The 14,135-nt window shown below is 33.1% G+C and overlaps 1 long non-coding RNA gene across 1 annotated transcript in view; it reads right to left on the bottom strand.

Annotated features, from left to right (window-relative positions):
- Nucleotides 1–11,473: 11,473 nt before the first annotated feature.
- Nucleotides 11,474–14,135, bottom strand: part of LOC116423700 — a 31,479-nt gene continuing 28,817 nt past the window's right edge. Inside the window, exon 3 of the long non-coding RNA XR_004234207.1 lies at nucleotides 11,474–11,562. This is a non-coding gene — a long non-coding RNA (uncharacterized LOC116423700). The remainder of the gene's footprint in view (nucleotides 11,563–14,135) is intronic.

The following is a 14,135-nucleotide window of genomic DNA, read 5'->3' as shown; positions in this document are numbered from 1 at the left end:
GTCAAACTTCTAAAATATTATTTTAAAGAGCTAGAAAAAGTAGCAAAATTCATGTAAAAGAACAAAATCAAAACTGCTAAAATATAAAGAGCTTGAAAAATAAAATTCATCTATAAGAACAAAAGGTTAAGAATATCAAAGGGTTAAAAAAAAAAAAAAAGGATCTTGGTCTAGCAGTATCAGACCTAAAACTCTATTATAAAGCAACAGTCATCAAAACTATATGGTACTGGCTACAAAATAGAGTGGTGGATCAGTGGAATAGGTTACATACATGACATAATAATTAATGATTATGGTAAACTAGGGTTTGATAAACCCCCAAAATCTAACTTCTGGGGTAAGAACTCACTATTTGACAAAATTGCTGGGAAAACTGGAAAACAACATGTCAGAAATTCAACATAGATCTACATCTTTACCCACCCCATAACAAAATAAGGTCAAAATAGGTACATAATTTAGGATAAAGAGTGATAAGATAAGCAAATTAGGAGGGCAAGGAATAGTTTACCTATCAGATGTTTTGAGAAGGGGAGAAATTTATGGCCAAAGAAGAATTAGAGAACATTCTGAAATACAAAATGGACAGTTTTGATGACATCAGATTAAAAAAGTTTGAACAAACAAAGTCAATGGAGCCAAGATTAGAAGGAAAGCATAAAGCTGGGGGGGGGGGAGGGGGAGGGGAGTGAGGGGTGGAAATTTCTGTTAAAGATCTCATTTCTAAAATACATAAAGAACTGAGTCAAATTTATAAGAATGCAAGTCATTTCTCAATTGAGCTCTGGATCTGAAATAAAAAAGACTGGATTTCAAATTCAGCCTCAGACATTTGCTAGCTATGTGATTTTAAGTAAATTAATTATCTTTTCTGCATTAGTATTCTCATCTGTAAAATGGAGATAACAATTGAACCAACCTGCAATTGTTGTGAGGCTAAAATACTACTTGTAAGGTGATTACAAATTGTAAAGCACTATATAAATGCTACGTATTATTACTGCTGTTGGTGGTGGTAATAGTAATAGTGGTGGTAATGGTGTTGAATTGTTTCAGTTGTACCCAACTCTACATGATTCCATTTGGGGTTTTCTTGGCAAAGATACTGGAATAATTTGTCATTTCCTTTTCTAGCTATAGTAATAGTAATAGTAGCATAGTCATCACCATCATCACTGTCATGGTTATCATTATTATTTACCATCATTATCTTTACCAAGCCATTTAATAGCTCTCTGCCTCCATTTCTTCATCTATAATATGTGAAAGAATAATGTCATCTATCTCACAGACTTATTGTGAGGACCAAAAATGGTAATATACGTAAAGTGCTTTGTAATCTTGGAAGTGCAATATAAATGTCCAAATCTTCAAATACATTCTGACTTTGTACACAGGTGCACAGACATTGAGTGAAATTTATTATCATTACAAACAACAGCAAACATTTAAAGAAAAGAACTTTGGAATTATAAACTGTAGTTAGGAATTAAGAAATTGTGGTTAGGAATTAGTTATTAATTAAATTGTAATAGCTAGCAATTATATAGTGCCTTCTCAAAATCATTTCATTTGGTCCTGACAATCACTCTGGAAAAAAAGACTATCATTATTCCCATTTTAATGCCAAATAAACTAAGGCAAAAAGAGGTTAAATAGTTTGCAAGTCACTAAGCTGAAAGTATCTAAAGCAGGATTTGATTTCAGATCTTTCTAATTCCAAGGCCATGATAGCAACATCTGCTGCTGTAACATCAGCAGTTTCAGAGGGTCTTAGCCCAGAGATGATATGAAAGTTAATCAGACAAGTACTCAGAAAGAGATTACAGGCAACATTTTGCTAACACTGGGTCCAGCTGGTGCTGATTGGTAACTCTATTGTCTATATACAATTCTGGATCACAGTGCCAGGTATGAGAGAAGCACCAGTAATCAGTAACAAGGGAGTAGGACCCTGGTCACTGGACCAAGGCAAAAAGGAGCACTAGGGCACTAGGGTATAAAACTGCAAGGGACAAGTTCTCTTCCTTAATAAAAACCACAACATAGACCAGGACAGCAATGACTACATCTCTCCCAGGATCACACCACCTTGGGAACACCAGAACTAGTTCTAAAAGCAGCAGCACAAAAAAAATCTAAAAGTTGGCACCCCCCAGTTGAGCAGAATCCAACTTTAACATAAAATCCAATGTCAAGAAAAAGACTGCAGAAATGAGGATTTAACAATAAGGAAGAGGAGGAAGAAGAAGAGGGAGGGATAATGAGAACAAGAACAGGAATTACTTGACCATAAAGAAATTGCTATGTGACAGGGAAAACCAAAACATAAATTCAGAAGGAGACAACAATATGAAAACATCTACCAAAAAAGTCTCAAAGAAAAAAATGCTAATTGTACCCAAGCCCAATAAGAATTCCTAGAAGAGCTAAGGAGATAAAAGTGCTAGAGAAGATATTAAAGGGAAAAAATGAGTGTGGTGCAAGAAAATTATGAAGAGAATTAATAGATAAAAATAGCAAAAAAAAAAAAAAAATTGAAGAAAAGATCACCTTAAAAAATACAATTGGCCTAATGATAAATGAAGGATAAAAATTCACTAAAGAACTTAAATAACACAATAGGATAAATGAAGAAGGAATGACAAAAATTCAGTGAAGAAAAAACTTTTTAAAAGGAAAAAAGGATAAATGCCACTGAAGAAAATAATTCCTTAAAAAAAGACTTGGGCAACTAGAAACTAATGATTCCATGAGTCATCAAAAAACAAAGTCAAAAGAGAGGGAAAAGCAAAAGAAAAAAATGTAAAATAAATATCAGTTAAAAAAAAACAGAGCAGGAAAATAAATGAAAACAAAATGGAAGACAGAATGGAACTGGACTACTTAAAAGCCATGAATCAAAGGGGCTAAGATTACAACATAAATAAGCTACTCAGCAAAAGTGAGCATAATCTTTCAGGGGGGATAGATATTTAATGAAATAGAAGATTTTAAGCATTCCTAATGAAAAGACTAGAGCTGAATAGAAAATTTGACATTAAAACATAAGACACAAGAGAAGCATAAAAAAATAAACATGAAGGAATAATCATAAGAAACTCAATAAAGTTAAATTGTTTTCATTCCTTTATGGGAATATGATACATATAATTCCTAAGAACTTGGTCATTATTAGGACAGTTAAAAGGAGTTTACATAGACAGAAGGCATGGGTATGAATTAATTATGTTGGGGTAATCTTCAAAAAAAAAAAAAAAATGAAGGGGAGGGGGAAAGGGAAAAGGGAGAGAGGAGAGATGGAATAGGAGAATTTTTCCCCAAAAAAGATTTTTGAGGAGGGACAGGAAAAAAAAACAGAGATAAAGCAAGAAACTGAAAGATATAGAATGGATGGAAATACACTATTAATAATCATAACTATAAATGTGAATGGGATGAGCTTATCAGTAAAATAAAAGCTGATAGAAAAATGGATTAGAGACCAGAATATAACAAGACATACACAGTGATTTACAATAAAGAGATAGAGTAGAATCTAACAAATTTTAGCTGAAGTTTAGAAAATAAAAAGCAAGAGTATTAATCCTCATCTTATATAAAGCAAAAGCAAAAATACACTTAATTTTAAAAGATAATCAGGGAAATTATATTTTACTAAAAAATACCATAGACAAAGGAGTAATATCAATAAAATTTATAGCAAGTTTTTCTGATAAAGATCTAATTTCTCAAAATATGTACTGAGTATAGAATTGATTCAAGTTTATGAAAATAAAAGCCATTACTAGTTGACAAATGGCTAAAAAATATGAACAAGGAGTTTTCAGAAGAAGAAATCTAAGCTATTTTTAATCACATGAAAAAAACTCTCTATGTCACTACTGATTAAAGAAAAACAGATTAAAACAATTCTAAGGTACCACTGCATATGTGTCATAAATAAAAAATGAGAGGATGAGGGGGAAAGGGTACACCAATGAACTATTAGTGAAGTGGTAAAGTGATCCAACTATTCTTAAAAAACAATTTGGAATTATATATACCCTTAAATTCAGCAATACCACTAATAGGTCTATATGTCAAAGAAAAAGGAAAAGAACCTATACATAAAAGCATATGTATAGCAGTTCTTTTTTTGGTGACAAACAAGTAGAAATTGAATGAATGTTTTTCAGTTGGGGAATGACTGAATAAGTTGTGGCATAAGATTGTGGTGGAGCACTTTTGTGCTATAAGAAATGACTAGTTTCAGCAAAACATTTGTAAGACTTATATGAACTTATTCAAAGTGAAGCAAGAAGAACCTGGAGATCATTGTATATAATAGTAGCAAATCCAAAGAAGATATAATTTTAAAAAATAATAATAATTGCTATCAAGCAAGCAAAGATAACTGATTTAAGTCTGAGTGCAGATTTAGGTTTAATTGTTTCATTTTATTTTTCTTGCTTTTTTAATGTGGCTAATTGAAAATATATTTTGCATGATTTCACATGTTTACTTCATATCATATTGCTGTTCTCAGTGGGTCAGGGTCGGGGTGAATTAGAAGGTAAGGCAAGAATTTGGAACTCAAAATTTTAAAAGGAAAGAATGTTTTATTTTTTTTTAAAGTAGGAACTTTAAATTAAAAAAAAAAAATTTCATTTCTAAATTCCATATTCCACTCCATCTTAAAGTTTTCAATAGTGATTTAAGTTATGTCACAGAAGTCAAAATGCTGTTGTTAATTTATGAGTGTATCTCAAAAGGGCAAACATTAGGCACTAGTTTTGATATTAATGTACTTTCAATTTCCTGTAGATTCAGCAATGAGCTATAATTGACTATTGAGTGAGAAATAGTATGACTTCCAAAGTGTGCAAATTAAAAAATAAAAAATTATAGATACCAACTCTTTCATTTGGAAGAGAAATGAAATCTTTGACAGAAATTGTTAGCTACTTTCAAATCCTCTTTATCCTACTACACACAACTCTACTATTAAAAACTTTTTGTGGGGAGACAGGGAAAGTAAAAAAGAAAAGAATGGATTAATCAATAAGAATTCCATTCAAAGTCACCATTTTTATTTTTCATTTTCTTTTTTTCTTTATTTTATTAAATTTTATTGAAAATAAGAAAAAGAAAAAACATTGCAATCTGCACTGCAGAACATAAAAGAAGATTCAAACTGTGAGACACTAAAGCTTATATAATAAATTATGTTTAGAGCTATCCATTATTGCTTTCTTGCGGGTTTCCTTTTGTTTCTGCTGTGCACTTTTTAATTTATTCTTTTTTTTTTCCCTTTCTTCCCCGCTACCTCACCAAAGAAGGCTATAATTAAGCACAGATATATATTATATAGACATATATACCAAACATTCATGTACATATACATATTCCTATTCATATGTTCATATTCATATTCATAAACATATATAGCCACATACATTCGTATATATCTATATAAAACCATAATATACTTATTTGTCCTCTGTCTTTCTAAATGTAGATAACATCCTTCGTAAGATTGTCTTTCCATATTTTTCTAAATCTACTAACTCATCATTTCCTATACCACAGAAACAATCTTATCTTATAGCATCAGTTCTCCCCTCTAGCCTGGAAATTAAAATCAAGAATTCTTCCTTTCTATAAGTGGCCACCATCAGCACCATTTCTGTCCGATTCTTCTACACTCACTGGGCTTAATAGTCTCAGCAGCACACTATTATTGTTCCTAAACAGCAGAAGTTCTCTTAGTCTTCTCAGAATTAGACACCAGACTCCCCACATCATCTGGGAGGTGAAAGTTCCTGTGGCTGGGACAGAGGCTATCTACCTCAACTCCCTTCCAAGCTCAACTAACTCCAGAGCCCAAAGAGCTAGCCTGGAGATGTTTACACTTCACAGGTGCCAAACTTCTGTCCTAGAATCTTTATACAGATCTTCATTGGTTTCAGGAGGCACACTGTTCTGCCCCAACTCTTATTTGTTTTTAACTCTCTGAGAAGCAATTTTCTCTCATTTATGCAAGGTAAACTGGAGAGTTGTCATATTCAGCCACATGTGTTCTGAATGAACACATTCAGAATCCTCTCCTTTCACAATTTCTTATTGAGTCTACTTTCTTTTTTTAGTATTATTTAAAATTAACTGCTTTAATATCATATCTAATATACCTCTTCCAACTCAACTGGCAAAGCAAAAATTTTAAAGCAAAATCAAGCAACATATCAACCATAGGAAAGTGTATGTAATATTATAAACACATATAGTACCCCACCTTTGTAAAAAGGATGAGGGAAGTCAATTTTCTTAAGTTTTTTTAGGCCAACTTTGATTATTATAGTTAAAGTAAGAAAATGCAAATTTATTAATCACCTAAGTACCTACTATGTGCCAGATAATATGCCTAAGTCCTTTACAAATATCTCACTTGATCCTAACAACAATCTTATTTTACAAATGAGGAACTTGCCCAGGGTCAGAGAGCTGAGGACTTATCTGAACTCCACACTTCATCTAGCTGCCTTATTGGAAAAGAAAAATTTAAGAGCATTCAGTAAAGGGTACCCCATTGTGTTGAATGACACAGTCAGAAAGAATGACTAGGAAAAAAATGGATTAGAGGTCATTGATGATTTTTAATTTTTAACAGTTTCAGTACAATATTTGGGACAGAAAAATAAATTATAGAAGTAGTAGTTGGTGAGAAAGTAGGTCCCACGGATTTGAAAATTAAAGGCAATATTTGAAAATTAAAATTCTCCTAGAAGCTTTAAGCTTTCATTGTGACACATTGTTAAACTGTCACAACATAAATTTCCATGTGTCCTGGAAAGACAAATTTTCTAACATTAAATATATGTGTATTTGAGTTCGCTCCCCAAACAGAAAACAGACCTCAGAGTGTATGGAAATCAGCCTCACCCACAACTTGTCTAGTTCTGATTAAACTCTGGGCGGAGCCATCAGCCTGTTGCGAAGATCCCAATCACCATAGTTACCATCAATGCAACAATGACCCACTGGGACTTTTAAGTCTCAGCAGCCACTACTGCCTTTTGCATTGTAGACGCCAAGCCCAGCTGTAGAAGACCCAAATGTGGCAGAAGCAGACCCAGCTGTGGCCCGGATGGCCTCGTGCTACCGGTGGGAACGAGAGGATCATCTCAATGAAGGTACTGTAAATAATAAATGGTTCAGTGTAAGAAGGGACTAAAATTTCATCAACCGGGAATATCACCAAGGAAGATGCATTTGTACACCAGACTGCCATAAAGAATAAAAATGCAAGAAGTACCTTCACAGTAAAGAAGATAGGGAGACTGTGAGATTTAATGTTGTCTAAGCAAAAAGGGAACGAAGACAGCTTCTGCACCAAGCCCTGTTGAAATTCAATTCAAGGCAGTAAATATGCAACAAATGTTTAATCATTAATGAAGATGGTATCCACTTCTAATGGGGTCCTCTGTGAAGTTACCGACAGAATGACTAGACTAGTAAGTGTGGGAAAAGAATGAGAGATCCGAAAATGTTCCAAAAAGAGGCTATCCCTACCATTACACAGAGGTTTCTACCTTACTTATACACCCAGATCGTAAAGACAACTAATGTATCCAACTTTCCTGTGCAGGAAGAAATGATGGAAGATACAATCAGGATGCAGGGAAACAAGGTTGACCCGTGAGATAGAATATGTATCGAGTTATAGATTGTAATACTACAAGGGCATTCCTTGTCAATATATCTTGGAGAGGAAGTAAGTAACGAAGACAAGAATAACCAAGAAGATGAAATCTAGGGTCAGCAACCACTTCAATGTAGGTATTGCGGTAACTTCCATTATTTTCACAGATGCCCAGAGAACCATAAACCACAAAATGGCAAAGAGGTGAAAGCAGCTAAATCCACAATCTCTTGAGACTGGACAGGGCTGAACTGAGTAAATTCCAGTTTACCATCTCTCCCATCAGTCATCATACCGAAAAGAAAAAAAAAAAAAATACCAGCAATAAGAAGTGAACACAAGATTTGGAACAGAGGGACCTTAATGCTTGCTTTATTGTTATTGACCAGATAACTAGAATTATCTGCATTATCTATGCAGAATGGGGTTTTTATTATTTTTACTTAAAGAACTCCCTTTGGGGGAATAACAAAACTTTGTAAAAGCCTGGTTTTCTCAACACACCTTTAAATGTTTTTAAATAGTTTCATATCTGGTCAAGATTCTTAAGAATTTCACTTTTAAATTGTGTGAAGTTACACCTGATCTCTTCAAAAGTTCACACACTGCAAGCACAAGTTTAAATAAAGGTCTTTAAATTTGAAAAAATGTGTAAAAATTATTTTTAAAATAATTAGTGTCAAAGTCAATAAAGTGAAATTGATCTTGTCTCTTACTATATTTCATCCTAGGTGACTGTATAGCTTGTCTAAACTTACTTTCATTATTTATTTCCATTCTTTTTCTTTCCTTTACTTCGTGAACAGTATAAATGGAAAGAAAAAAATGTCATTATCAATAGTGTTTTGGAGATGCTTGCCCCATATATAGATATTTTTAGTGAAGCATGGTACCATGTTTCATGACATGCTAGAGAAATATTGCGATTTAAAACCCATAATTATGCCACATTGTGCAGGGTAGAGGAGTAAAGACAGTTGACCTGGCTTCAGAAAACCTAGGTTCAAGTCCTGTCTCTTAAACAAACTGATTACATGACTCTGGGCGTCAATTAACCTATCAGTGACCCCAGGCAACTATCTAAAACTATTAGTTTGCAGAGGAGTCAATTTTCATGGATAAGATATTTGGTTTGTAAGGTCCCCCATATCATTAAGATCACAAATCCATTGGGGAAAACAAAATTAACATATATAATACTTTAAAGTTTACAAAGTATTTTCCTCATAAGAATTCAGGAGATAGACTATATTATGATGGGGTAAAAATATATAAATATATATATATTTTTTGAGTCCAACTTCAAATCTCACAGTGCTAGTTCAAGAACAGAAATTCCATCCAAGAATATGTGTAGCAAAGCAAAGCTTAAGTCTAGTACTGAAAATACAAAGTCAAAACAAAACAATCTCTATGTAATGTGAAAAATGAGAACACTTCAAAACTGAGTTGCTCAAGACTTTAAGGGGGCAGCTAGATGGCGCAGGGGATAGATTGCTGGCCCTGAAGTCAGGAGGAGGACATGAGTTCAAATCCAGGCCCCAGACACTTAATACTTCCTCGCTGTGTGACCCCAGGCAAGTCACTTAACCCCAATTGCCTCCACACAGAAAAAAAAAAAAAAAAAAAAGCTTCAAGTAACTAGATAGTGCAGTGGATAGAGTATAGGCCCAGGAGTCAGGAAGACTTGAGTTAAAATAACTTACCAGTATAATACTTACTAGTGGCATGACCTTGAGCAAGTCACTTAACCCCAAACTGCCTCTCAAAAAAAAAAAAAAAAAAAAAGCGGGGTAGGGGGGAGACAAAAAGAAATCACAGGAATTTAGACAACATCCAATTCCCCTTTTTTATTAGAAAATCCAAGGCAAAGAAATGTAGTGTAAAAGTCGGGGCTTTGAAATCAGAGAATCGGATCTTGTATTCTAATTTTTCAATTTAATTACTAATGCATACAGATATGTGTCTATTTGTGTGTGTGTGTGTGTGTGTGTGTGTGTGTTTAATGAATGCATTATGAAAAATAAATCTGCCTATATCTTGTAACAATGTAAAGTACAATTAGCTCTTGTTCACATTGGGTACTTTACTGTGCAACCATTGACACTAATTGAAAGGCAAATATAACCTTCAAGATTATCTATAGGCAATATGACAATAGTGGGGAGGGAAATAGATCTTAATTCATTCCAAATGTCAGTTCTGCTACCTGTATGACTTTGAGTAAGTCATTTAAACTCTCTACAAACAAGACCCTAAGTAAGAGAGTACAAGTGCTACCTAAGGTCTCTTCTAATCCATACTTTGGTCCTCACATGCTAAACCTTTGTCAAGTCACAAATATTTATGAAATGTCTACTATGCATCAATCACAGGGTTGTACTCTGGGTAAACCAGAAATATGTTAGCAAGGATAACTGAGAGCAACTTTAATAGAAGAGATAGACTACAATATATACCTTGTCACCAAAAATTTTTATTTCAAGAGCTTAGTATATGATGAATAATTGTTGAAATCCTCTGAACTGATTCTTTAACACTTTTTTTTAATGTCTTTAAAAACATAGGCTGTGAGAATCATTTCTAAAGAAAATGGATTTAGAAATGTGGGTTCCATTACATTGAATCTGAGACAAACACAAAAGATGCTGGAACAAATCTATCATTTAAAAATGTTAATTCTTCCATCTGGGAAGAGATTCAAGAGTGGATAGTAACTACAAAAAAAATTTTTTTTAAATCATTTTCCAGTTTGGCAAACTATGGTGTTGATTTAAGAAAATTTTGAGGTAATAAATGGATTTCACATAAGCAAACAAACAAAAATTGCTCTGACGTATTAAGTTTTATTCATATCATATCATTATAATATTAATTATATCAAGTGGATTGAATCAGTTGTGCATAATTTTTAGGCTTTTGCTTCAATTTAATAAAAGTATTAAGTATCAGCTATGTTTCAGGCCTAAGGTAGTCACTGCAAATTGGTTAAAGTGATGATTAGAAATTCATTGTATTTTTCCCCTCCTCAATACAAGTTCAAATCTTGCCAAGTACATACTGCTAGTTCTTGAGACTATAAAGATAAAAAACTAAGTGGTTAATACAAATAAGGTTATGACATTTACTAGAGGCAAATCTTATGAACAAATTACAAATTATATACCAAGTAAACAGACCTTTATTGAAGGACTGAATACTAGAGCATGACAACCAAAAAGTCAGAAAGATGTTCAAATATCAAATTACTTGGTAACATGAGATTTAAATCATTTCTAAATGTATTCATCCCTTGAGGGAGAGTGGGGTCAGGGGTGAGTATGAAAACATAGATGTCATTTCCTCACCTCCTTTATCTCCTGCATCTATTTTTATTGCTTTAGGATCATCCACATTGTGAATTAAAGAGCAGCAAAGCTGCTGGAAAGGGTGAGGTGGGAGTAGCGTAAGACAATTTATCACACAAGGAGAAAATCAGTTGTTAAGGTATGATCACGTTCCTTGTACCAAGAACCTACAATTTGATTTTTGAAACCAATAGGAGACCCTAAAATCATAATGACAAATTACAGCTATAAGAGTCTAAATTTCCATATCCTAAGAAAGCACCTGACCAATCATGCTTTTTGCCCCCAGGGATGATGTGGGGATACCTTTAATAGGGCTCTAGTCATTTTTGTGGATAAGGCTAAACTTAGCAGGATGGGGGAGTAGGTTTTTTGTTCGGTTTTGTTTCTTGGTAAATACCATAAGATAGGAGAAAAAAAATGCTAGATCTGAAACTAGCAAATCTAGGTCTGAAAGCCTACCTCTAACATTTAATTGTACAGCCAGATCAAGGTGTTTAATGCCTTTGAGCCTTGTTTCATCATCTTGAGCTGAGGGATAGATAATAAAACATGCATTAAATTGTGGGAAAATTCCAGAGTAAGGATTATATCCTACGATATAGAATCAAGGATTTTAGAGCTAGAATGGACTTTTAAAATCATCCTGGCTAAGTCTCTCATTTTATAGATAAGAAAACTGAGTTTTAGAGAAATAAAACAATTTGCCTAAGATCATAAAGGTAGTCTTACTCTAAGATTCATATCTATTTATGTAGATTCAGAAACTTATGAAATACCAGCAAAGCAGTAATAATGGAGAAATATACATATTTAAATACATCAATAAAAAATAAAATATAAATGAACTGATCATGCAGCTAAAAAACATTACTAAAAATCCTCAATTAAATACCAAGGTAAAAATCCTGAAAATTAAAGGATTAAGAAAACTGAAAGAAAAAAATTATTAAATAAATAAAACTAAGAATGATTGTATGAAGGGGAAAACCAACTGAATGGATAAATCATTAGTTAATTCAATTTAAAAGAAAACTGAATTAATAGTATCAAAAGTGAAAAGTTTAAATGTATAACCAATGAAAATAAAATTAAAGCAATTAATGGGAGTTATTTTGCCCAATTATATGGTAGTAAACTGACAATGTAAGTAAAATTTATGAATATTTACTCCCCAAAAAACATAACTGTCCATGTTAACAGAAGAGGAAGTAGAATAACTAAATAATCTTATCTTATAAGAAACTGCACAAGCCATCAGTGAGCTTGTTGTGTTGTGCTGTGTTGTTGTGTTAGATAGATTCACAAATAAATTCTACAAAACATTTAAAAAATAATTAACCTTCAAACTATATAAACTATTTGAAAAAAGTAGGCAAAGAAGCCCTACTAAATTCTTTTTTTATGGCACAAATATGGTGGTACTATCTAAACCAGGAAGAGCCAAGGCAGAGAAACAAATTTTATTTCCCAAATTAATATTATTGAAAAAAAAAACCCTAAATAAAACACTAATTAAAGAATGACAGCAATATATCACAAAGGTCATATGCTATGACCAGATGGACTTTAAACCAGGATTGTAAGTCTGATTCAATATTTGGAAAACTATGTAGTTGACCATATCAATAACAAAACCAACAAAAAAAAATGATCATATCAATAGATACAAAAAAGACATTTGACAAAGTACAACACCCATTCCTACTAAAAACACTAAAAGGCACATAGTGGAGCCAGGATGGCAGAGAGTAAACAGTTCTTTACTTGAGCACCCCTCAGATCAATACCAGATCAAGCCTTTGAACTGATTTGGGAGTGACAGAACCCACAAATATTTGGAGTGTAACAAATTTTCAGCAGAAGATACTTTGGAAGAACTTCAGAAAGTGTCTATTTCAATCACCATAGGGAAGATGGTTGAGCACAGGTACAATGCAGTGACCCAGAGCAGTGTGTCATCCACCTGCTGGGGAATCTACTAGGAATCTCTTTGCCAAAATACAGCAGCATTCGCTACTCTTTTGGTTCAGAAGCCAGTGAATCAACAGATTAGTTTTGAGATATCCCCAGTGAAAATACAAAAGACAAATAGGGAGCCTCTGAACCCCAGAATAATGTGGGACTTGGCCATTACCACACAGCACAGGAAAGAAGTCAGCAGGACCAGTTCAGGGGAGGGAAAAGCTGCTGTCACCTGTAGAGAAAGTTTGAGACAGTCTCCTCTTTGTCCTAGGAGCAGACCTTAACTTTTTAAGATGAGCGAAAGAGGAAAAAGAACTCTGACCCTAGATAGTTTTTATGAAGAAAAAGAAGAGGGCTCAAACTCTGAGGATACTAAAGGCAAATCATCTCCAGATGAAGCAACAAAGGGTGATATAAGTTGGAAGAATTCCAAAAGACCTTAAAAGAGAAGAAAAATGGATAAAAGAAATGAAAACTTTGAAAAAGAGTTTGGAAAAGGAAACGCAGAAATTATCTAAAGAAAACTCATTAAAAATAGATTTAGTGAAATGGAAAAATCATAGAACTCTTTACAAAATGGATTTCACAAAATGGAAAAAGCAAACAACTCCTTACAAAATAGTTTTGAAAAAGGAACCAATTAATTGAAAAATAGAATTTGTGAAATGGAAAAAATGTCCAACAATCAAAACATTTCATTTAAAAGTTCTATTGACCAAATGCAGAAGGAGATTAAAAAAAAAGCTGACAAAAAAATTCATTAAAAATTAGAATTGGACAATTGGAAGTAAATGACTTAATAAGACTTTAAGAATTAGTCAAACAAAACCAAAAAAAGAAAAAGAAAAAGTAGAAGAAAATGTAAAATTGGAAAAATAACTAACCTGGAAATTAGATCCAGGAGAAACAATCTAAGAATTTTTGGACTACCTGAAAACCATGATGTAAAAAAGAGCCTAAACATCATCTTTCAAGAAATCATCAAGGAAAACTACTCTGAAGTCATAGCTAAGTTTCTGAATTATCAGATTAAGGAGAAAATATTGCCAACAGCCAAAAAGAAACAAATACAATATCAAGGAGTTACAATCACGTTTACCCAGGACCAAGCAGCTTCCACTTTAAAGGATCAAAGGGCC

Source organism: Sarcophilus harrisii, chromosome 4, assembly GCF_902635505.1.
Source record: "Sarcophilus harrisii chromosome 4, mSarHar1.11, whole genome shotgun sequence".
Classification (NCBI taxonomy): domain Eukaryota; kingdom Metazoa; phylum Chordata; class Mammalia; order Dasyuromorphia; family Dasyuridae; genus Sarcophilus; species Sarcophilus harrisii.
This window is presented reverse-complemented; position numbering and strand designations above follow the sequence as displayed.